General features: G+C 39.1%; 1 long non-coding RNA gene across 1 annotated transcript; it reads right to left on the bottom strand.

The window, feature by feature from the left end:
* Positions 1-2,259: 2,259 nt before the first annotated feature.
* LOC107078321 (uncharacterized) lies at positions 2,260-25,484 on the bottom strand. Its single transcript, XR_001479258.2, has 3 exons — positions 25,046-25,484; positions 20,469-20,588; positions 2,260-2,511 (listed from the first exon to the last, which is right to left on the bottom strand). It is a non-coding gene; the product is annotated as an uncharacterized lncRNA (long non-coding RNA).
* Positions 25,485-26,130: the final 646 nt, after the last annotated feature.

The following is a 26,130-nucleotide window of genomic DNA, read 5'->3' as shown; positions in this document are numbered from 1 at the left end:
ATGACCACAGAGAGTCAGGACCTCTGTCTCTGAAGATGATTAGTCTACTAGATGAACTGTCAAACAAAGCAGAACCTTTTTCTTAAACCTTGGAGATGAGAAAGAAAACAAACCACAACAGCAATTCAATTCTTTCATATGGAAAACTCAGACCTCAAGAATGTTACACTACATATTACATTCGATGCTGGGAACAATTCTGGAAAACTAAAATATGAAATGAAGTCATTACAAGGCAGGCATGCACTGTGGTACAGGAAGAAAATATCACAAGCATGTTCAAATCAAGATGGAAGCTAAAGTTCGGCTTTTTTTGAGATGGTGACGGCAGCTAGATACACATATTTGCATGCCAGTAATATCACTTGTAAAATGGAGACATACACATTCTTAACAAAACATAGCTTTAATGGCTGAACTGAATATCTTTTGGGCTTACGACAATCCACTCACAATAGATGCTCTATTAGAATAACATTAGCTTGTAATCGCATCACTACAAAATATAACAAAGATGCTGCCATCAGTAACAGGGGATGTCTGTTACATGATCATGTGCAAGAATATTTTAAAATGAACGGCAAGAAACAGAAAGCAGAAAATAACTAAGATGATGCTACTGTCACACGGTGGTCATGCTTCTGCGTATTTTCAGCAGGATGGTTCAGATTTGAATTAATCTTCAGAGAGCCCTGCCACTCAGCAGTCAACTGAAGATTATTACGGGAATATCTGGCTTTGACATCAGCCCGTCGTCAATCTGTGTGGCCTCCTCACTAGAGCTTTTCCACTAGTTCATTAGCTCAAAAGTGCATTTTAAATTGCAGCTAAACCCAAACAAGTGATGCTTTATTGAATCCTCTACATGACTAAATGAGCATTTTTAAAGCTTCAGATGACTCAGTGTCTCTCACAGCAATGTCACACGTTTCTAAGGAAGACAAATGACTCAGAAGACCATTCCTAAGAGTGAAGGAGTTACCAACCAGTAAGTGTGACCAGCTCTGTGCTCACTCACCTACCAACCTCTCCTGGGCACCAGTCACACAACCTTCTGCTACTATTACCATTCAGCTTCTGGAAACATCTGGAAATAAATGACATCTTATTTTATTTTTAAAACTTAGCAAAAACGTGACATTTTGGCCTCCTCACCTTTTTTGATCACTAATGGACTCATTATTGACAGCTTTCCATTCTGAATCGTGTGGCATTTAATTGTCTTAAGATAACCTTTTTTAGCCAAAGCACAATATAAATGCAATTAATAACAGATTAAGTTTTATTTTCATTTTCAAAAAGAGAAAAGATTTAAGTTTTGTTTAATACACTCATTGCTCCTACAAAGGACCTGACTTCCTTGCCATTGCCTCAATATAGCTCATGAAACCAAAATGTTAAGCTTGTTGTTAACAGGGACTCCATGACGGACGGAATGGTGGCTAAAGACCTGTGCCCGTGACTGGAAGGTTGCCGGTTCAAATCCTGCGGCCGGCAGAGGAATCCTACTCTGTTGGACCCCTGAGCAAGGCCCTTAACCCCAACTGCTCCAGGGGCACTGTACAATGGCTGACCCTGCGCTCTGACCCCAAGCTTCTCTCCCTGTCTGTGTCTCCATGGAGAAAAGCTGGGGTATGTGAAAAGATGAATTTCTAATGCAAGAAATTGTACAGGGCTAATAAAGAAACATTATTATTATTGTTTCCCGTTGACTAAGAGTCCTCCAGCTGCTTGGGTAATTCACCAAGTAACCACACACATGTTCTGCACTGCAACAGTCTAAAACAGAACATCCCTATGCACCCCTTCCTGGTGTATTGAAGAAAACTTCAGATCTTAAAAGCAGGGATCCATCTGCAGACTGCAGACCATTTCATGACTGGGCTAGCAAATAAAAGCCCATTTTGACGCATATTGGCAGTTTTCCTGAAATGTGCCCAGCGCCTGATATTACTTAATGTCCTTTAGAGATTAACTCGGTGAAGGCTGATAATTACTGAGCAATGGAAAATCATTTCTTCCTCCATTTCATTCACCTCATTTATCACGGAAGAAGCCTAAGGCTTCGACTGCAGATGTGAACGTGATTACATAAAAAAAAATCTTACAATTATATTATATAAGCTTGTGGTGAAAAAGTCATGTGTCAAATGTAAAGGCTAGGGTTATATTCATATTTTTGATGTTTTCATCATGAAGAGAAAACACTGCACTGCGTAAAATCAGTCATGATTTATTTTCTACACTGAGCAGCAAAGATTCTCCATTCTAAAACACCCTGATAACATGTCTGTGCTGCATAGTGCTAACCTTTTAAGGTTATTTTGTATATTGTCTGACTCTCAGAAAATAAGACAGTTGAAAGCTTTTCAGGACACTCATAGATGAACAAGCAGTAGAGACGCTTCACAGCGGCAGACTGGTTTCATCTGAACTGGGACTCTTCAGAGCCACGTCTGGGCTGCATCCTGGTTGCTGTCTTTCAGATAGCAGCTCCAGCCACTCCTGAGGCTGAAAGCAACACATGAAAGACAAACATCAGGATGCCCCCTGCAAGCTGCTAAGATTAATCAAACCTAAAAGAAAGAAGTAAATGCAGCAATGGAATAATCCTTACAAAACTGTGGAGAAGTTATACTGAATTGGCTGTTGCAGTTTGACTTTTTAAACTACTGCACCCATCTGTGCAGAATAGCTCTGGATGTCCTTATTATTAATTTCCAGATTTCCAATTGTTTCAGTGTGATGTCAACTTTAACCTTACTAACTGCTTTCTTTCTTGTTCATTAAATTTGAAGGAAGTAAAACAACCACAGTTCAGTTTCTAAGCTGTAAGTGACAATGTTATCTTCTTACTATCTTATTATTATTAATTGCTACATTTGTGGAGAGGGTCGGTAGAATCACCTGTCACTTCTGCACAAAACAATGTGACATTAAAAGGTGAGGAAATGTAATGAAAAAATAAACTACTAGGTGTTCAAAATCCAAGCTTTTAACACTGGAGCTGGAAATTGCACTTCTGTACGTGATGTTACAAATGGGAAGTGTGACTTTTAAAACCATAAGGGAAAAAATGCAAACAGTAAGGGCAGGTTTGATTCTGCTGCAATGGATACCTAGCCTTGTGTGTGAGGACTGCTGGTGCTCACGCTGGCATGTACATGTTCTCTGGGTCCTGTTCCATTGGGAAGGCCAGCAGTCTGAAGACACCTGGCTGCAGGAGAGGAAAGCTACAAAACAGATGCTGCAGCTGTTTTTATTTGCGAACTTCAGAGTGTTGTCTGTTTCTTTTACAGTGCCGACAGAGGTCATGTAGCACAATTAATATATCCAGCTCTGGGGCACGAGTTAATGTGACACCTGTGCCCAAAGCAGGATCTTTCAGAGGTGTTTGTTTTACACTTTAGGAGAAAGGAATTATTACACAACACCTGCATGAACTTCAGATCAGCACTTCCACCTGTAAAACAGTATTTAATCTGGCCTTCTGTGATTATCGAGTTTTATTTTTTACATTTTGCCAGATACTGCCTTTCTAGTCAGGGCGATAATTGCTCTTACAGCAACACTAGCCAACATGTAGCTTTGCAGCGATTAATTCAATAATTGATTTAGGTGCTGCCCAGCATTGTATAGGCATTGTCCCATTGGTAATGGAAAGTGATATTTGTACATGCAAACTCTCGATTTTGTTAATGTAAAATAGCAGGTGTTTTCAGCTTGCATTGTGTTTCCAAGACTGCAATTCTGAAATACAAATATAAAAGCTGTGGACAAGAGCCAAACCGAGGATAGGCATCGCTCCCTCCAAAAACATCTGGTCTGCAGCTGCCTGGCCAGACAGACCTGGTTGGGCTGAGCTGGGTTTGTTACCTTGGTCAAGCACTATTAATTTCCTGTCACATTCCTGTTTAGTATGTTGTTCATGTAGCTTGTATCAAACTAGAAGACAATATGAGAAAAACACTTTCATATTTTCTCAAGCTAAATGATTGAAATCCCTCAATTTGTGACTTTGAGGAAAACAACAAACTGCAGTCCTCAGGGGGCCAGGATTTTCGACCTCAGTTTCCAATCAAGGTCAAAAGTAGCATCGACTGGACAAAGGCTTAATCTAAAGAGTGGTCAGAGGACTCTCAGAATTCTTGGAAGTGATACTTCCTAAGTTTCTGCATGATGTCTAATTAAATATTAATTAACCTGAATATAACACAAACTGCAGCGCTTACAAGACAAACCTGAGAATTACATGGGGAACATTAAGAATTATTCTGTCAATTTATTGCTACAAATTGTAAACTTTAAGAACCATAGAAGGAAATATTTTACAGATGTCACTTCAGGCTTATAATGTTGGGTCCTGTTGCTTACTGTGTGTAGGGTGGTCTGGTCTTCTCGTAAAAAGGCACATTTGTTTTAGTGGCTTTCAACGTGTTTCACAATGTTTGTGGGAACCAGAATGCTAATTATCCAAATTATATTATTTGAAGCCTTGAGCTATTTTTCCAAGGCGGGAAACGATAACCTTCAAAACAAGACATTTTTAAGGTGAGAGCCAACCACACGGGTTGGGCAAAGGGCTTCTTCTGGAGAGAAAGAGATCTTGAAAACCTAAGAGCCTGAGAAACATTTTAACTTCGTACTGCCTTTTAATATGTTGACATTAGAAGAATAAACACCCCTGATTTTTTCCTGTACCCCTGAAACGATGAATGTCTCTTCATTGCAGAATTTTCATTGCATTGGCAAGTAAACACAAGGGAGGCAGATGAAAGTGTCTTTAAAAGTCTCTGCTTTATTGATGACTCCACACCTCCCTAGCTTGCAGCTCTTCAGGATTGATGGTGAATATTGGAGAAAGGACAAGGACTCAAAGCAGGATCAATAATGTGATGTACCTCCTGAATATTCACTTTGTCACTGGAAACCAGCCTCCATCTCCTCCTCCTCTGTGCATGTGAATCCTTGTCTCATCACACCTCACTCACGCAAATGTGTCCAAACAGCCGCAAGGGCCAGGCAATGGAGATTAAATAAAAATATTAAGGGCCCAAATACTCCTGGAACCGAACTGCAACTTTAGTATTACACTAAAATACACAGCATTACAAAGGTGTAGTGATTTACTTCCCCAAGCTAAAATATCTCTAGAATCATAGGAATAAGACCAGATATAATGGAGTCCGTATGGTAACTACAGTTGCAAGAATCTGCATTTACCTATCTGGTTTTTAGGATTATTTAAAATCAAAATGTCTGTGTACTTATACAACTGTACAGTGGAGAAACTCTACATCACATTTAGTACATGCATTATATATACACATTAAACAATGTAGTCTTCAGACTACAAATGGCAATGCCAGCACCTATGATCTCATGATGTATGGATAATGTGCAAACTGAAATCTTACAGAAAAGGGGTCAGTGGATGTAGACTGTTTCTAAGTATAATACATGTTAGTCAGAATGATAAACTCTGAAGCAGAAAAACATCTGACCTACTGTAATTCCAGTAGCATTCAGTCAGTTTAAAACAGATTTTCTACTTGTGGATGATGAAGTTCAGTGTTTGGCTGTTAAAAGTAATCAATAATTTAATTTCTTATACGACAGATATGACAGCAACATACTTCTAAAAAATCTGGAGACAAATTGTATAAAGACTTCTAGATCATTAACAAAATTGTCAAAAGCTGGAGACAGAGAACAGATCTATCAGCAGCATTGAGTCCAATGTGTTCAAGTTAGACAGATTTTACCAGTATGAAGAAACTCATGTTTGTCCTGTGTGCCAGGTCCTAATGTCTCTGATGCATCATTTGGAATCATTGTTGACGCTTAACCTTGCTGAATCAGTGCAGCTTCCTGATGCTCTCCTTTCCAGCTGTGCTGTTTTTTCTGTCAATGAATTCTTTTCCTGCCTTCAGTGCTGCTGGGTTTTAATAGGTTATAAATGATCCCTGTGGCTTCCGTACTGTGCTGCCCTTCTGGAGCACAGAGTCCTGCTTCTCCAGGCTTCTCATTCCCATCCCACAGTGCCTCTTCTTTGTTCGGCACCTTGACCCACTGTCTGCAAACATTCTGTGATGCCAGTGCCCTTTGCCTCTCAACCTCCACTCATTTACCTCTGAGTTTCTCGGCCATCACCATTCTCCACACTTCCCCCTCTCTTGAGTGTTAGCATTCATCTTAACTCTGTTCTGATCTCTCTCCTTCACCTCACCCGCCAGCTCTCTTGACTTATTTCTCTTTCCGGTGCCCCCATATGCTGCCACAGAGGCAGCTTTTGTTTCTGCTGGTGGTTCTCGTCTCTGGCCTGACTGGCATCACAAAGACCTGGACCTGCCCTACACGGGCCATCTGGCTCTAGAGTAATAAGACACTCGGAGACATGACATGGTTTTCAAATTGCCTCTGCAGTGAAATACAGTATAGGGTGTGCTTAATTCTAATTTGTTGCTTAGTTTCAGTAGTAAAATACACTCTCTGAAACAGAATAAATTGCACAGACTTCGAACCTTATTTATCTTCTTTTATCATTTAATCTTCTCATATTATGAATTTGCTATTACTCTCTCTAAACCAATACTGTACATCACCCTGATTGGCATACATTGTTTGTCAGAAGCTACACTGATCAGCTGTGCACCCAGCCTGATTAGTGGAATCTTTAAAAGCGAGCAAACCAATTTGTTTCATTTTTCACCCAATTTACATTGGGCCCAATTTGCACATCATAATTTATTTCAGTTTAGGGGTAATTTGAAAAGCCTCTCGTATCTCAACACGTTCAGTTAATATGGGGCCAGCTGGTCACCCCAATCTACAAAGCAGCACAGTGGCATTGCCACCTGCTCCGTCTTATCCCTCTATCCTGTATCGCTCCCCTGCTTCTCAGGCTTGCTTCTCCCACCACCCTGTCTCCTGTGCCACTGAGCTCTCTTCTCACTATCGAGACTTTGGAGCTTCATTCTGCTGAGCTCTTCTACTTCTGAAGTCTCCTGCTTGTTGGCTTTTTTCCACCCTGTTGGTGTTCCTTTCACTTCATTCTTTCTTCTGATATTTTACTGCAATTGGTGGGCTTGTCCTGCTCACTTCTTTCTTTGCTTAGCTCTGCAGAGCTGACTGACATCTGGACTTCATCCACTCCACGACAGCCAGACTCTCTCCTCTGGAAGGGCATTGTTTGTAGTTGTTCAGTTCATGTAATTGGACTATTATCCAAGTCAGTGACAGTGGTCCAATAATGCTGTACAGCACTCTGCAAAAGCTCCCACAAATGATTCATGCCTTATTTTAAAGCTTTTTTAAAGCTGCAAAGACTGATTTCCCATTTCAAGTACAGAATATTTGCTGGTGTAAATCTAACCCAGAATCACTATACTTGAACATGAGGGTGTCATTACATTCTTGTGAAAAAGTTGGGAAACTCTGAAATCCTTTAAGAAATGGTGACAGAAGATAGCAATGGTGTCTTTAAATGTGCAGCAATGTACTGAATGCCAGCACAGGTGTCATTCTCGTGAAGATGAGCCAAGAACTATCTCTATCCTGCTTTTACCTTCACTGGCCACATAAATGCCCAGGCTGAACTCTCAGTAATGGCATGTTTCAAGACGTGTTGCATGGAAATGTTTTAATAATCATATCTCCATGTTGTTTATAGACCAGCTAGAGAAACCAGACTGTCAGCTCCCAGAGACCTTAAATGCAGATCCACACTAGTTTCATATTATCTGATTATAGGTGATGTCAAGGATTCTCCACTGGGACCCTGAAACTATACAAGAAATCAAGTGGAAGTACCAGCTATCCACACCACCAAAGAAAAGAAGAACTCAACAACAAGCATCCATGATATTCTCAATCCTTTTCTGGGATTCAAAGAATCCTGATGACTGACTTCACACCACAAGATGTCTTGTGCACAAGTAGTGTGCTGCACATAGGCATTTGAGAGAGTTGTGGCAGGCCATCAAGCAGGAGAATGGTGATTTAAGTTGTGCTGGTGCTTCACAACAGCTGTAGTATTGTGTTGCTGAAGAAAGGTCACAAATGTGACTTGGTAAGAAAGACCAAGTCAAGATTTGTGCTACACAAGTGCACTGCTTCTGCCGATTCCACACTGAATATACCAATACGGTCCGAACAGACAGATGTGGTCTGGCAGACAACCAGCTGAAGGAGAAATACTATAAAACCAACAAAGACAACCCTGAAAATGAACGAACCAATCTTGTGGCCAGAACTATTCTAGTTACCATATTCGATAAACCTATTGATCTACATTCGTAAGAGACAAGAAGACGACAAGTTTCTGGACTTAATGGATTATAGTGTGACATGCTGACTGTGTACAATGAGATGTAAATGTGCAGTTTTCCTATATAACAAACAATCACTGATGCTGTACATAAATCTGCAGTGATTGATATGGTATCTGTTCACAAAGACAGAACCTGGGTACATCAGGCCCGGTTCACAGTTGGCCACAGAAGTTCTTGACCATAAAGGTACAAACTTATAACCAAATTGAAAGCATTTTTTGGAAACCATTAATATTTTCTCAACAATATTTAAGCATATATGAACATTTTATCTGAGGTGTATTTCCATTTGAAAATAAATGCTGTGTCCAGCTATAAAAGAAGTCAGTCACTTGTTGAATACAAAGTGAGAATAAGGAGCCACGAAGGTAATAACATTGTTGTATTGAAAATAAGCGTGAAGAAAAAAATATTTTAGGTAGCAATAAAACTGTGAGTGAGGTGTGTAATGAATGACTCTAATAGTCTGTTTTTCAGTTGCTTTCACACAAACCTGAAGGTTTGGGAGAATAAAGGTAGCCTCAGTAGACCAGAGCATTCCTCAGCCAGAATACATTATGTGTCAACAGCAGACACCTCGCATTATCTTGCTAATCGAAAAGTGGATGCCTGTTCACCAAGCACATCAACAGAGCAGGAAAATGCTCCTGACAAACTTTCTAAACAAGCTATTCATAACACTTTCTCTGTTTCCCTGCTTTGTACAAAGACTTCATAAACCACTGGCCTCTGCAGAGCCAAGCAGATGGTTGATAAATCAGGTTCATATTTTAAACACAAAGCACTGAAGATGCCTTTTTGACCTTTTCAAAACAAGATATTCCAATTTTATGCATGACTCTACAAGTTTAAAATGATAAATAAGCAGTAAGACTTGAGTGAAATAAAATCTGAGATTTACTCTTTCCATACCACAGCTGGCAAGCGCTAAATCCAGAAGGAATCCTGAGATCTTTGGAATCATGCATGTATGATTGATGCCATCTGTCAGCCATTAATTATATTTGTGCAACTTATTAAAATGCTATGCTTGAAATGGTCTATGATAACAACCTCTGAGAGAGTGGGGACTGGCATTGGTAGGATTATTATATCTATGAATGTTATTTAAATGTCATTTGATTTCTATGGACAAAAAATACAATCAAATTCAATCAAAATGCTGTATTTGACCTAACTAAATCACACAAAGTACTAATAATCAAATCAGCAAAGGTGAAAAAATGTTTACACTAAAACTCTTATAATAACAGTCAATAAACTATATTATTACCCACTGTGGAGATACGCAACATGAAATAATAACACATTTAATGTCCTACAGTATATGACTTTCATATAACAAACTCACTTACTGCATTGACTGCTGTTTTCAAGATAAAAGGTACATACAGCAATTGTAAACACAATTTGGAAAACATCTGTCAGGTAATATTTAAACATAGACAATTGCAAAGGGCTACATGCAAAAGCCATAAATGGTGTTTTTAAAACGTTCTAACCTCACATTTCCGCTTCCCTACATATAAAGATCCGGCCTCCTGAACCCCCTCGCCCCCACTTCATCTTCAGCCTCAAGTGACTCCAAACAGACTGAACAGCGATGGCATAATGAACGGCTGTCGCCACGTCACACCAGGGTTTGACCTTAACTACTGAAATGTAAAATGGGAATCTTTTTGTTTTCATTGTTTTAGTCTCCAAGACAATGTGGGAAAACAATAAAAAAGTCAGAGTACATAGATAAATACATAAAGCTTAAACTGAGGTGGTATAATTGTGGTAAGTCCGTACAAAGCAGTATAAGGGCCTCGTTCAGAATATTGTGCCCAATTCAAGGTTCCCAGGTTAAAAGAAAGCTATTATGGCAGGGGTAAAACAACTACATTTGATTTTAAGGAAACTGATTCAAGTACTTAAAGTCCCCATAGACATCAATATATTCAATGCAATATAATTATTGAAGATTGACAGAGGAAAACAAACCACAGGTCACAAGTGGAAACTATGAGGAGCCCATTTTTACACAGTGGGTTGCACAAGGATGGAATAAGCCACCCAGCCATGTTTTTGAAGTGAAAACCATGCTTCTTCCAAGAAATGGCTGGATGAAATCCTTGTATCAATTAGCTCCTAGCAAGCACACAAGCCAGATGGCCAAATGGCCTGCACTCATTTGTGACCTTTCTTACATTTTGTTCTTTACTTCTTGAAAATGAAATGCAGATCATTTTAACAGTCCACAGTATAATCATGCCTATTAAAACAGTCTTGTGGTCATGCTGCTGGAGGTATTTCTATAAAAAAATTAATGTGCTGGTTGTAAGATGTGCTTGGAGAGGTAGAGACCTGCACCTGTCACCTTCCCATCGATATTTGTTCAAAGCTCCTTGGAAGAGCAATTTCCCAGTGATCTCTTTGTTTTCATCACTGAACTGCCCTTGAATTGCAAGACTTCTTAGTCATCTTCATGCACATGAAACGACTTAATGAGAACGTCTTTGAAGCAAAACTTTTAAAGCTAAGGTTACTCCAAGCAGCTACTGTATATGAATGTTATTCGGTGACAAAACGTACAGGCCTACATTACTATAGGAGTCTGGCAAATAAAGCAGGTGTCTGAATAATTTACATTAAAATTATGCAGGATTCTATTTATAGATGTTGACTATTTTAGTTTAATACCTGAAACAATGCATTAGGTTTAGCATCCTTTTTACAGCTTTCTTTGATTATAAAAAACGTTTAAACAGCATATACTGTACATTGTAGCTAATGAACTTCAAAAAAGGGACAAACTTAAATTGTCTTTCGTTTGGTGTGCATGAAAATTAAAATACACTAAGGGGTACAATTACATTTTTGACACTTTATTTTGTATTGTGCAAATGCTTGGTTGGGTTGTCACCTTTCTTAATACACTAAGGCAGGTTTTTAATCCAGATCCTAATTGACACAGTTTAATCTATGCAAACACTGTGAAACCATTCAATTATTTGAATGTCCTTAGGAGAGATTCAATCGGATGACATTTACAACACTACTAGAACAGAAGTGTCTTGTTATTTTGACATCAATAATTAAACTAATCACTAATGGGTCAGACATGCAGAAACCAGCCCCCAACATAAAGTTACTATTACTCTTCAATGCAAACCATCCTTAACACTGCGTAAACGTCCGAGTGTCAGAGCTCAGTACAGTCGGTGCTCTGTATCATGCGATGTGAAAAAACTGTTGGATTTCTGTGAAGCTAACAAAAGGAGTGACTTGCTTCAGGATGTCAGCTCACAGATGTTTCTTAATTGCTACTGATTGCACATATTTCGATAGTTTGCTTCCTTGTTAACGTGAATATTAATTATCCATTATTATTATTCAGTATTGATAATCTATTGCATTTCCAGGATAACCCTGTCTGGTTGACATACATTAGAACGCAGATACTAAACAGAGAATTTACACAAAGGATGCTTTGTTGCACCAAACAAAAAAAAAGAGCTACCTATCAGACACCAGGTGACTACATCTTTCAGGACAAATTAATTACCTTCAACCAGCATTCAAAGACATAAGGAAAAACGGTGATATAACCCTGTGCATAAAAATGTAATGAACTATAACATGGAACACTAGCAATCAGTGAAACTTTATATGAAAACAGGACATGTAAAAACAAGAGAATGGCCTTTATGAAAACTGGAAAACACAAACGTACCAATAGGCTTGGACTTGTCCCACTGTAGCTCTTATGAGCATCTGAAATAATCCGCACATGCATCGCAATCAATAATGTAAATGAAAAGAGTTGGTAATTTGGAAGGTACAGTAAGAACCTCTAACCAGTTGTAATGTAAAAGGGGTACTGACAGACCTGCAGACGATACAGCGAATTCTCAAGCGCTGTGCGAGGAAGGACAATGATTTATTGACGTGGGTTTTCCACTATTACTATTCACATTCAGCTAAGAGCAAAATCAATGTTATTTTTTGTCACATAGGGTAATGCAGAAATGTGCTGACAAGTCTGCTGGGTCTCTCATTTTGTGCATTTCTGGTCTTCCCTGGAGTTTCAGATAGTAATGTGGAAACTCCCCCCTGAGGTTCCTCCTCCACCCTTCAGTGAGCATACCCACTAACTGGAATAAATTGAACATATTCCTCATCTTCCAGGTCAGAGAAGTGGCCCCAGGGAAGCAGTGTGATGACCACTCAGTTGACAAACTATCGGTCTCTTACTGGGCTTTAGTATAATTTTATCAACTATAAATCTGTCTCCTGTTTTTTTCAGCAGAGAATGTTTGAGAGGCTCAATAGATAGTATTGAACGAGCTAAAACCCATTCTGCTCTGTCTCACCTGTAACACATTATTATATGTTTTTTTTTATTTTCATGTGCCATAATTGTGCCATTATTTCTATTAGTTATTTTCAGCCAATTCTAATATTATATTATAGTGTTGAAGAATCTAGAATCAATGAGTTTAACAATTTATCTCCTAAAGGTCAAGCTGCATATTCTTTGCCTGTTAGCAGGAAATGCATAGCAACTGCTGTCCGTTCATGATTTCACATAACGTCTATGCGGAACTTGTAACATCCTGTTTTGTGAATGCTGAGTTCTTGCAAAGTGCCATATAAGGAGGTCTTTTCTGTTAGACCAGCATAAGAATGGAAAGGACTGAGTCGACAGTTTGCAAGTCAATTGATGTATGTGCTAATACTTTGTTAGACTGTATAAAAAGACTAACTTCATAACTGTTCGGGGAGACTGGCTGTGGAAAGCTACTCTCCCGCTTGCAAGCGTAATAAATGACTCTTCTTTCACCAACATCAGGACTCTCATTTTATATGACACTACAGTGTGAGTAAGGTCGATTTGGGAACACATGTACAGTTCTTATCGAGACTAAGTCTGGGAATGAACAGTTTTTCCCATTCAAAATTGTATAGGAAGGTTTATTCCATGCAGAAAAGAAAAGAACATTTTGGCTGTGAAGCCTTCTTCAGGTGTGTCTTTTTCAATTGCATAGCTCTTTATTCCCCCAATTCAGAAAACAAACATTTTAAACATTTAAGATTATGGAAAATAAGAGAATGTGAATGCTTTTAGTTTTTCCTGAAGCTTTCATCTAAATGAAAGGTTAGAATGACATAAAATTATAGGAACAAAATAACAAAATGCAATCTACATGGTCTAGGGGCAATATGAGTCTAAATTAAATCCTGAAGCTGTGGAAAGACCAGTTTTGTTTTTCAAATGGACACCAAATTGCAAGGGAGCATCACACAGAAAGTGCTTGCAAAAACAAATGAGCATAAAAAATAAAAGTTTGATGAAGTCTTATGAAGTTTTGTGAAGCATCCCTCAGAACTGTGTTTTGTCAAAACATAGAAGTGTACTCCCTGTGACATGAGTAGTTCCTTCAGCATGAATAGCCTCATCATTCAGGAAATAGTGGAGAAACCTTTGAAACACTAACACTGAGTTCTGGCTTAACTGGGGCACAATATATTCTACAAGCATGAAGGACTTTGTGCACTTTGCTCTGTTACCCCTGAAACCTTCTGAACCCCTGAACCTTCGTGCACAGGACATGAGAGTAGCTGGACGCTGCAGCAGGACATGCCAAAGAGGATGGGAAATCAATTCACACAGAAAAAGGCCAGTGCAATTTGTGTTAAAGAGCTCCTTTCATTTATCACTGAATTAATTTTCTTTATTGATTTACACTTTGTAAAAAGGTATAACCGATTTTTTTCCTGTGCTTTCTGACGACCAGTCTTGGCTGGAAAATAACTGTCCACGGCCACAGTGATGATGCACAGTTAATGAGCTTTTTCTTGGCAGTCTTGCTGCAGAAAATTCAAAAGAAAAGACTGGGATGGAAAGGAGCAGTGGTTCCACTTCTGTAATTCTAACATACGAGTCAAGGACTGTTTTTTTCCCCCAATTAAATATTTGAGCTACAGTAGTAAGTCAGTAAGTCAGTATGTTTGGCCCTCTAGATTTTTTTGAATCTCTCCACTTGCCTGTAAGTTAATGAAGTCCAGTGTTTGTGAAAGTGTGTCCACTTTCCACAAGGTGGTTGATTTCATGAGTGCTAAGAGTTGACCAACCTTAAGAGCAGTTGTGAGTGACGGTGCTGCCCCTAGTGTAATGTTCACACATGATAGGGTAGAAATGTTAATCTCCAGGGGCTATTTAACTGCAGATCAGGATCAATTTCTTGACACATTTCACATTCCATAATGTTCTGTTACGATGTCTTGTACAATACTCTTCAAAAGTTAAAAACAAACTGTTACAGTAGATGCATTTTAATTTCTATATAACAAATGATCCTAAATATGATTTACTACAGTAAATTCAAACTAAACCAGATGACTATTCTTAAATTCCTTTGATTTTTTTTTGGTAGTCTGCAATACTCGATACCCTTGGCAGTATTTCTCCAAAGGTCCTGATGAACATTGCAAAGTCCATACCTGTTTAGCATTCTCTCTCCCTGCTCTGAGACCATGTAAGCCCAGATAGAGCTGATTAGATTGACATCCAGAGTCTGTGGAGGCCACAACTTCAATGTAAAAGCTCCAGCTTGGTCTTAGTTAGCTAAATATTTTTTTTACTGTTATGGCACTGTGCTAAAAAGTGAAGCCTTGACCTATTAATCTCCTTCCAGATGGTCCAGCATAATGCTGGAGAATTGGCTTCTGTTTTCCCTGGTGAGGATGCCCTCCATTTTTATTACAATAACTTGCCAACACCATTGGAAGATAAAAGACCCCCAAGCACTTATAAACCTTCACCATGTTTCACTGCCGAGTGTAAAGACACATTGCGCTCTCCCTCTCTCCTTTTCCTCTTAGGACACATTGTCCTCTATTAGTGCTGAAAATCCCACACAGACTCGTCTGACCAGACTATTACTGTATCCCAGTCATGCACTGGAAGTGATCAATGAGTTCCAAGAGTGATATTTTAGCAAAATAAGTAGGCACAGAAAAGGAATTCATAACACTCAGTTAGCTAGACTCCTACTGGTGGTCAGCAGATGTGCACCAGAAAAATGTGGACAGAAAATGCAGCCTGTACCATCTATAAACAAGACAATGCCAACATTCTTCTATCGGAGAAAGAAACTCAAACTGGCATCACCATCCCACTCCAACCCTTCACAGCAGCAGAAGAGCCCATTGTGCCCAGTGAAATCCCACCTTGTTCAATTCAGACATCGCAAAACCATGTTTTTTCTCACTACAGAGCAAACAGCTTGTACCGCGGGTCTGTGCTTCCTTTGAGCTCGATGTGCTACATAGGTTCCTCATTTTCAAAGTTTATGTGCTTATTTTCTCCCTGGCTGTGTCTATGGCAGTGGGTGGACTCAAATACATCATACATTTATTTAAAGTACAGCTTTAATTGTATTTTCAAAATGAGGACATTTTGTGATTTTATATTTTACATGAAACATTTAATTTTACTGAAAGTTAATTTGTATATAAAAATGCAAGTCTCTGAGTGCACCTAAATCCCAGTTCCTAGACAACACATGATTAATTTCACAAGGTGAAACTGTAACTGAGAAAATAAAGGAATAATTCTACTAAAAGATCACTCAGTTTCCATTTTTATGAGTAAAAAGCATTCAGGCTCAATGAAAAAAAAAGTCTTTCTGGTTTCTCAGTGGCACTGAAATGCAAGTAGACATAATAAATATGGTATATTTTCCTACCTACTGTACCTGTTACATTAATATCATTCATTGTCCCAGTTTCAACAGCCTGACTGCCCACTGTGTTTCTGCTAATAATAAACCCAAACACTGTATGGCTGACAATAACAAGGATTTCCTTTAAACTGTCTTCCACACAGTCTCCTCAGTCTGTCTACTAATGCAACGTACAGTAAATTTTTGCTTCAGCTCTCCATACCTTACATAGTTTACACTAATCTTTTTTAAGCCAGTCCCAGAGGCTTGATATCCGCAAGTTAGGAAAATTTGATACTCTTTTGTACATTCCAAGCTGTATATAACATATGCCAATTTAACAGTCTAGAAAAAAATGTTAACAATGAGCTTTTTTAAAAACACATTACAGTTTCTGTCAGCATATGTATCACACCAAATCATTTTGCTCTCTGAAAGTTAACTATTGCTGCTGTTGACAAAAAATAAAGATGAGTTTTCTTCATTTTGTAGAAAACATGCAGTTAAAAAGGTGAGATGTACCTCTGCTTTTCCTTTAATATACAAAGATTGTCCATATGGGAGGACAGCAGGTGTCTTAGGTGCAGTTTTCAGGTCAGATGTTGACTTTGCTATTCTGGAAGATGGACAAGATTATATGGGGTTTGGGCTGAAACCCAATCTCCTTGCTGCGTCTTGTATGCCACATGAGAAGAAGAGCTCCGAGGGCCCACAGTGAGATTGACTGACCACTGCTTGTGACCGGAGACAATCTAACAAGATGTGCCTGGAAATAACTGGCTTCAGATGAAAGTCATCAGTCAGTGCTATGAAAAACTGGTTAAACCAGCCCGACTTTAGTATTTCTCTGTCAGGCAAGAATATCAACTTAAGATTTAATACTGTACTCTAAGGGAATCTTTTAAAATATTTGGAAATACAGGTACAGGTTCATACAAGCATTTCATTTGCTTAGTTTTGGGTGTTTAAATTGTATATAGTTACTGTGTAATCACTATGCAATTACATAGAAGTCTAAGCCAAGCAAGGATTTAAACAAGCAGCATACTTGCTATTTGGACACAAACCGCTTTTTCTATGGCTGGTTTTTATTGGGCAAAGGATAGAAGATATAAACAGATGACTGTTTATAAGAAAGTTTTAATAATACTAGCATTAAGGAATGCATTGAAGTGTAGCATATTAAATTGATTCTACAGTTTTCTCCTTTTCAAAAACCTATGCCAGAGTAAAGTCCCATAACATGTTCATGCATAGACATGAGCTGCTTCCTGTGGCTATTTGTTCAGGTTGCACAGTTCCAAAGAAAATCTGTGCTGTAATTTATCCTCAGTTAATTTATTATTGTGGATGCCTATCTCCGATACAAAGTTCAACATATTGCATTGATATTATGTGTAGTTAAATTAATTGGATGTGAAATTTTAGATTTGAATTTCCAAATAGCCTGCTTTCATTTACGTGTTTCTCTTGTTTGGTAACCACCACTATGTGTATGGCAATGTTCTCTAGTGTATATGTGGATTGTGGCCTGCACTCCATCATATAAAACAAGAACAAGTCTTCCTTTGAATCCTTACGCCTGATTTTCTTCCATAGCAATTCTCCTTCCTTCTCCCTTTGATAGATTCTGCCTATCAATGTGATAAAGACTGAGTGAGAAATTACAAATGTGGATTTCAAGGTGTCAGTTTTTCTTTCCTTTCGTTTATGTAGTTGACCACACATGGTGTTTAGTTTTCTAAAAACATAATGCTAATGGCAATTTAAATTAGTTTGGAGTCACTGTGCAGAGCTTGTGCTTTTTAAATATCCGTTATGCTGAGAAAGTAGTATGTGTAGAAAGATCTCCGGGGACCAGGAAGGTGACAATTTTTAAAACAATCAGCTGCTAAATTCCAGGATGATAGTCATCAAGAAAAATATACAAATTTTCCTATCATTTATAATAACTCCTGCTGCTACTGAGAAGTAGTCTAGTCGCTTTGCAGGTTAGTCTCTTCCTGATCACAGGGCGCTGTGATTCCAAAGCCTGCAGTGTAAATAACAATATTACACCTTATTTTATGAAGAACCTTTCATAAACAAAATCTCAATGCACAGCACACTAAAATTTAACTAAACAAAAAAATCAAACAAAGAACATCAATATACGATATTTTACAAAATCTTCAGGTATGGGAGTTGAAACAAATTTTAACATTTTTTAATATTTATTAAAACCTGATATTCTGGAAATCATGGCTAAACTGCACTCTATGGTGTGGCAATGTGTGAACCCTTTGGTTATTTCCAGTTTTATGACTCTCCCAGCGTGCTTCTAAATGAAACCATAGAAACCCCTAATGAAAAATGGTTCTGATGTAGCACTGTTTCTGCACCAATATGTTTCATGATTTATGCTCACGAAGGTTTCATCTTTACTGTTTTTTTTCCCCCAAACTATTTGTTCTCATTTTCCTGATGCTGTCATTTGATACCTGAGATGCCACTAAAGGCGTCTGGAACCTATATTTTTTGTGTGAGGAAATATATCTTGCATGGAATGAAATGCCAAACAAATGAAAACAGATGGTAAGGCCAGCCAAGCAACCCCATGGCCCTCCAAAACTGGGTGCAGACATTTGCAGTCACAGGCTGGGAGTTTGGGATTTGAAGCATTATGACTTAACGTTCTGGATATATTCTATTCAACATACAGTTGCTTGTTGTAGTTGCAGGTGCAGAAAACAAGCTCAGAACACTAAAAAGCTAAAAAACTAAAAAGTAAAGAATACCATGCAGTAAAGGACTTGAAACTGAACAATAAGGTACCAGTTTACAGGCAAGAAAATGTTTGCTGCACAAAATGTTTCATATACAAGTTGCATTCACCTATGCTGTATGGGAGTGTGAAGACAACCATCGTTATTCCTGAAAAGCACTTGATTTTAAATAATTTCTCATATGTTAAAAATCATATATGAAATTGCTCAACTCCAAAGAGTGCTCTGCAGCACAATTTACAATACAGTGGACGCTAGTGGAATGATAGCTAGAATAGGTGTTCTCTCCACAGACCAGATCTTTGGTGTCTCTTACAGCCAGTGTTCATCAGAGGAATAAGGCCTTCCAGCACAGAACTCACTCACAACAAAGGTATTAAAACAGGCAGGCAGACACTGAACTGCCAGCTGAGCCATTCAGCTCCTTGACACACAGCAAGCTCTTCCTGAAGGCATTTATTAGACTGCCTCAGCAATATGTATACAGTATAGTACAGTCCCAGATCTACAGTAGGTTATACATGCTTTACAATATACTGTACTTTAAAATCTGATTCTATTTTGAATTACCATCATTTAGCTCGACTTGTCCTCTTCCTAAACTATGCAAAACATTCCAGTTCATAGCTTTTCATAGTACACTTACAATGAGAGGATAAAACTAGTCTTATTGCATATTAAATACAGGAAAATACCAGTCAAAATAAATTGTTATAATTGTATGGATCATATTTGTAACTTGATGTGTATTTATTTGAAACAGATATTTGTAACAAATTCTATATTGCATATATGTGTTATGCAATTTCAAAACTACAGAACTAAATACATATTGACAAACAATCACTTGAAAAACGATTATTTAGCACTGTTACTGCAGCTTATATGTACAAGTTATTTTCTAAGCTTCCAAGCTTCCAGTTCAATTATGAACTGTAATTGTTTTTTCCACAAAATAAGTCATTTTAAAAGCTCAAAATTGAAGATGAGTTTTACAAGTAAAGAAACATCACAGATGTATGATATTCCTCTAAGAATTCCAAGCAAACAGGTACAATCATGATTTTAACCATAACTGGAAATACAATTTGTAAAAGCACAAATAGGACTTTGAACATCTGTGAATAATAGATTTTTGTCCAACAATCAATAAAAGAGAGCAGCATGTGGATCTATACATCACAAACCTACAGCAGCTCATCAGGGGCACCACAGCCGTTAACGAACTGACACGCCGTGACAAGACCAACAAAACACTCAGTGGGCAGCCACCATGTGCTACTCTATATCGAGATGCATTTAAATCACAACGTGTTTATTACAACCAATAGCATTCTGTTGCGTTTTAATTCCTCCCAGTACATACTTTGAAAGTTCACAGGGAAAGCTGTTTTATTTTGACAAACCTGTGCAGTTTAAAACATCAAGTGAATTGTTTCCAGCCTTGTGAATTGGGCAAATGAATGGCAGCTAATTCAAAATCCCCTTAAAAAAAAACAAGCTGTAATATAAACCAAAGGAAGAGACCCAAGTACTAAATTACACCGTGTAAATGAACGAATTACAGTATAACCATTCTCAAGAATAGTAATGCAAAAACAGCCAATGACAACACAACACACTCCTGTTTCCTGGAGTCACCAGGATCAGGGAATTACCTGTATCCCAGGTGCTGTGGGCTTGTGGGCAGGTGTCCCGCTTCCACCAACACAATCCTCCAAACAGCGCATCTGTCAGGAACCACCCTCTGCTGAAGACTTAACAATGATCACCAGGACCTGGGCAAATTCACACACAGCAGACATCATCACATTTCTGATCTTGACAAGTCACATGATTGTAGGCTTCATCGTCTAGCACATCCCTAGTGTTGCATGGTTGGCAAGGAGAGCAAGCAGTTATAACTTCCTTTACGGGGGAGGTTACACAGATTTTCTAGAAAACAACAACAACCTCCCCTTATTTCTAGGCGAATAGTACAAAATCATGTCTCTCTTGTGAAACACACAGTTACAGGATTTCATTACATCTCTGAAGAATAATATTACCATTTGCCAAACCTAGACAAAGGTGGGATAATACAGGTTTTTAACCAGAACAGGACAAGTTCCAGGTATTAACAAATGAAAATTAAAAACAGATAATGGCATGTTCTGACATTACCCAGAGATGTGTCACTAATTCTTCTAAGACTCAGGCCAACCCCAGTCCTAAATTTGCTGACACAAAGAAACCCCAGCACTGCCTTGGCTCCATTTTATACCCCAGTCTCCAGGTGAGCCCAATCTACTGCTCCTCCTAGCTGTGCAGGGTCACTTTTAAAGCTGCACTTCGCAAAATCGCATTGCCACATCAGTTATAACATATTGTCTCTTAAATATCATCACAGTATGCAACAACGTAGAATAGAATTATTTTTTAATTACTATGCTTATTGTGCAGCCCTGTCCCCCGTTCAGCCTACAGTGGTACCTTCTCATAAGGACACAGAGCTGAGTTAAAATGGCTGGTAGCACATCCTGCCCACAGTAAGATCGTTGCACCTTTATTCCTGATTCAGATAAATATCTTTGTCCACTTTACTTTTAATTCAGCGCTCATTTTCTCCAACTATAGCCAATGGACCATCAAACAATATAAAGTGCACCACTATGTTGTGATGGTAAGACTGAACCAACAGACCGTACAACATTTTTTTTCTCTTTTCAGATTTCACACAAAAAAAGAGAAAGCTGTCCAACATCTCCTGAATAAGTGGGTAAGTTAAGTTTCTTGTAACGTTTTTGAGTAATTATTCAATTTGACTGCAAAGCAGAAGTGACATCTTTTACAATTTTAATATGAGACTCCCTTCCCTTATATATACAGTATATGTCTCCATATATCTCATTCACATCCATATTGTGGTGGCGATTCTGATTATTACTTGCTTTGCATCAATATGGATTGATATCACAATATTCACTATATTTGCATTACTTCAGTCAAAGTAAATAAAAATCATATTTTATATAAAAATGACTCAAAAATTTGATTTGCAGATGAGTGAATTAGGACAGCACAGACTGAAAGTGTCCAAGGACACTGGTGAGAACTGTTCAGAATCTAGAATCCACCCGCTTCCTCAGCAGAGGTAAAGACATTGGAAGTCGGGGAACTCGCCAGTATTTTATTGCAAACGTGGACTGACCTGTCTGTCCACAGCTGGTAGTTGTTAGTCTGCTTTGACTTGAAGCTCATAGTGTAGTGATGTTCATTTAGCCCTGAGCAAGTGGATTGGATTTGTCTTGTGCAGTAAAGAGGAAACAGACTCCTTCAAGGGGGCTTGTCTCTCTGGCTCTAATGCTGAACATGCCCACGGCGAGCCTGGGGCAAGAGCCTGGGGCAGCAGCATGGAGCATTGATTCACACTCCGGACTCAAGAGCAAAGGGCTGTGGGTTTGAATCCTGGCTGGTATCTGCTGTCGTGCCCTTGGGCAAAGTGCGTCAGTCAGACTGTTTTCACTCATGTACCATGCAGTACATATGGGCACTCCCCCAGGGCACCATGGTCATGGGAGGACATGTTCTTAATTAACGATTAAAAATGAAATGAAAAAAGGAAACGTTCAGGAATATTTTCCACTGTGTCTCTGCGATTAGAAAAGGGTCCCCATTGCTTCTGTGCCTTTAAGCGTATGCTCTCCACAGAAGAGGCTGTTTCACGGTGGTACTGTATGTAAAATATGGATTTCCCTTCTCCATCCCTTTGTTTCCATCTGCCCGGTCACAGACCACACAGCAGTTGCAGTTTCCTGTTTGGTTTTTAATTCAGGATATGCGATTCTTTCTCAGTTAAGAACATTGCACCCTTGAACCCTTTCAAAGAGCACAAGTTTCGTACTGTACATGAGCTGCAGCTGCTGAGGAGGGGATTGGACTTCCACAGCCTGAACGACCGATCAAACAGAGCAGCATCATCTCCTCTTGAAACCAGCCCTCTCCCCTCATCCCTCCCCTCTTCCTCCTTCCCCCCTCTCCACTTTTTGCTTTTCTCTCCCCCCTTCTTTTCTTTCTTTCATTTAATATAAATAATCAACAATTAGCAAATCCACATTTATTACACAGCGTCTACCCAGATCTGTAAAGAAGATTATAGTACGTGAAGCAAGGGATTTAAAAACTGCCTTTACCTTATGGAACAAGTTGTACACTTTATAAAATATTTGATTGTTTTTTATTTCAGGCACCTGTGGTTTTTGTATGTTGATGGCGGATCATACATTTCATTTTGTGTTCCGTCTTTTGTGCTCATTTGCTTAATTTGTGTGTTATACATTTGGGTTGTTGTGGGCATCTGAATGTCAACAGACACAAACTGAGGGATTGAAAAACATGAAACCCATAGATAGTGGGGGGCCTTGATCAACTTTAAGAAACCATTTATTTGCATCTTCTGTAATCCTTTGGACATATAGTATATCCATCTTAAACCTTTGCTGGCGAAGAGCAAAAGAGAGTCCTAGGGGGCACAGGTGTTTAAAAATGAAGATACTGCACTTTAGTTCACAGGGTGCACCTTTGATTAATGGATCCCACAGTTCAGAGAACTTCTGGTAACAGTTTGGAACGTCATTACATCTTCTCTACCACTCAAAACGAAGGAGACTTTGGAAAAAGGTCATGTCATTTGTCTTTCTTCCAGCTACCGTGGGTTAAAAGTCATGTGTAAGCATTTAGATTTGATTTATTGAGGTGAAATATGAGTGTTTTGTCCAAAGTCTGGGTGTCCTTCCTTGAGTCTGACATAAAGTACTGTAGCTGTAAAGATGGATAAGAGGTGTTGAATGCATAAATTATTTTTAGTGATTTTTCTTTAAAGAAAAGAACTGCATTTTGCACTGTGCTTTTTTAACTTTACAGCTGGGGCCACCAGAGCTCTAAATAAGCTTTTGATGCAGAAGATCTGTCAGTTTCAGAAGAACACTGGTGGCTGGGTGTGTAGAATAACCATCTTTGTTTGATGGAGTGTTTATTCCCAGACTAATGCTGGGTAGCACACATTATTCAGTGAAATATTGCACAATAGTGGGGATAAATATTTGTAGTTTCAATAGAAAGAACACTCAAAACAGTTTCTGTGCAATACACTGCCAATGTTGGATATACAATGTCTGTGAAAATTATAATTGAAAACATTGTGCTAGACAATCACAAAAATGTCCCGTTACTTTCTTGGTCTTCATAAATTAATAGCCCATGCTTAAATTAATAATGGTTTAGCCACATTTTTCAGAAAAGGTAAACTGGAGTACTGCCAAATACGTTGAAGAAGGTGATGGTTTTTCTTTCATCGGGTTTCTCCTGTGTCCTCGAGAGAAAGAGAGTACGCCCTGCATTCAGACTGCTAGGGCGAATTGCCAAAAGTGCATCGTTGTGGTGGGATCACGGAGATGTGGGATTTGTGCCTGTCCTTGTCTGGTCAGTGCTTCTCTGCAGTGCAGGGCCTGGGAGGCGACTGCCCGGTCACGTCAGCAGGCGACTCACAGCTCATAAGGGGACAGCTCAACAGCTGACTGAGGCTGACAAAGCCATCTGGGATGTTTTGGATTTTCAATTATTAAAGAAGGGACAACTTTAGAAGCTGGGTCTGTCTGACACATCAGAACTTTGAAAGTTTCTTTCAGCAGTACACATCGAAATGTGCAGACAGAGCAACACCCTTCTCCAGCACCTGTCTATGCAACAGGGACTAATTGCTTGACGATAAAGTTAACCACAATTTATTATACGAGTTCTTTTGACTTTAACATAGAAAGATAAAATGGAAGATTGTATGCGGGCTACAACTGATAAGTCTGCATTCCCTTATGTCTATGCTCATGTCCGCTGTCCATCCAGACCCAGAACAATTTATGGTACGTCTGTTACGTCCCCAATATGGCTCAGTCTAGGTGCGAAAGGGAGACTAACATATGAGCCAGTGATTAAACAAACGGAAATACACGAACACAAAAACAAACACTACACTTTCCTACGACCCGATACCCTCTAAACCTCTCTCCCGAGAAAAAGGGGGTGGCAAAGCCAAAGAAAAGTTTTCCACAAGCTAACTTATGACACTGAACTAAGCTGTAACGGAAAACAAAACAAAAAAATTCCACACAAGAGCCACAACAATTCCGATCCCCACTACAGCCACATAAACAAACACGACAAATCTCGCGTTTAACAAAAACTACAAACCAAGTCTCACCAAAATTCGCCGTAGTTTCTCCCACACCTCTCTTCTACCTTTCTCCGGACGGCCCGTCACGGCATTTTAAAACCGGACCGCTCTCTTCAACCAACCCACAGAGGGAGCCAATGTAGGGACATACCCACCTCCAAAAATGGACCCCCGCACGGGAGGGGAGAAAAAAAACCTGACTGTAGCAATGTCTTTGTCCGAAGACTTGCAAAGAAGAAAATACTCGCATTTATTCAGTAATTGTTGCTTCCAATACAAGCTACTGTACTCGGAAGTGTGACTTTTGTGAAACGTGCAGTTTTATACTCTACATCTCCAGCTGACGACCCTCAGAATGACAAGCCTGTCAGTTTCAAGCAGAATGTTATACAATCCTATTTTAATTCTTTACTTACAGTATACATCCTAATGTATTTGTGCACTGTGCTGTTCTGTACTCCATTAACCTCAAAAGTATACCGTAGCACCACGCAGGGCGCTTTAGCAGGGCTGAGAACAGCGCCTGGGGGCGGGACTACGGGACTGTATATAGGGCGGAGGCTGGGAGACACTCTCTTCCCTTCGTGTCTGTGTGGTAGTGAAGGGTGCGGCGCTGTAACCCCTGTCCCTGTGTGTGTGTAGAGAGCATTAAATATATCGTAAGAAGGTTATAAGTGAGTCGAGGTCATTTGGCCTATCCAGTCTGTTTGATAGTAGCTTATCGACATCACATTCGGCCAGACCTCAAAGATATTCAGGATATCCACTTCAACAACATGGCTGGGTGGATTGTTCCATATTCCCAAAACCCTTCGGGCAAAGACGTGCCTCATGATCTCAGTTTAAAATGGACTTTCACATAGTTTCCACCCGTATGCTTTACCCAGACGCGTTCTTGTAGCCTGTGTCCTGGTATCTGTCAGGAAACAGCTGGATGAGATCCCTGGATCAAATAACTACCAAATGAGTCAGATGGGACAAAAGCCCTCCTGTCACCTATAACCTTTCTTCTGTTCTTAACAGGAACTCCTAAGCTTTTTCCTTTTCATGTCAGGTAAATGACCAAGTTCAAACAGACTGTATAATTTATATACTAAATCCACTGCGTTCCT

Source organism: Lepisosteus oculatus, chromosome 6, assembly GCF_040954835.1.
Source record: "Lepisosteus oculatus isolate fLepOcu1 chromosome 6, fLepOcu1.hap2, whole genome shotgun sequence".
NCBI classification, from domain to species: domain Eukaryota; kingdom Metazoa; phylum Chordata; class Actinopteri; order Semionotiformes; family Lepisosteidae; genus Lepisosteus; species Lepisosteus oculatus.
This window is presented reverse-complemented; position numbering and strand designations above follow the sequence as displayed.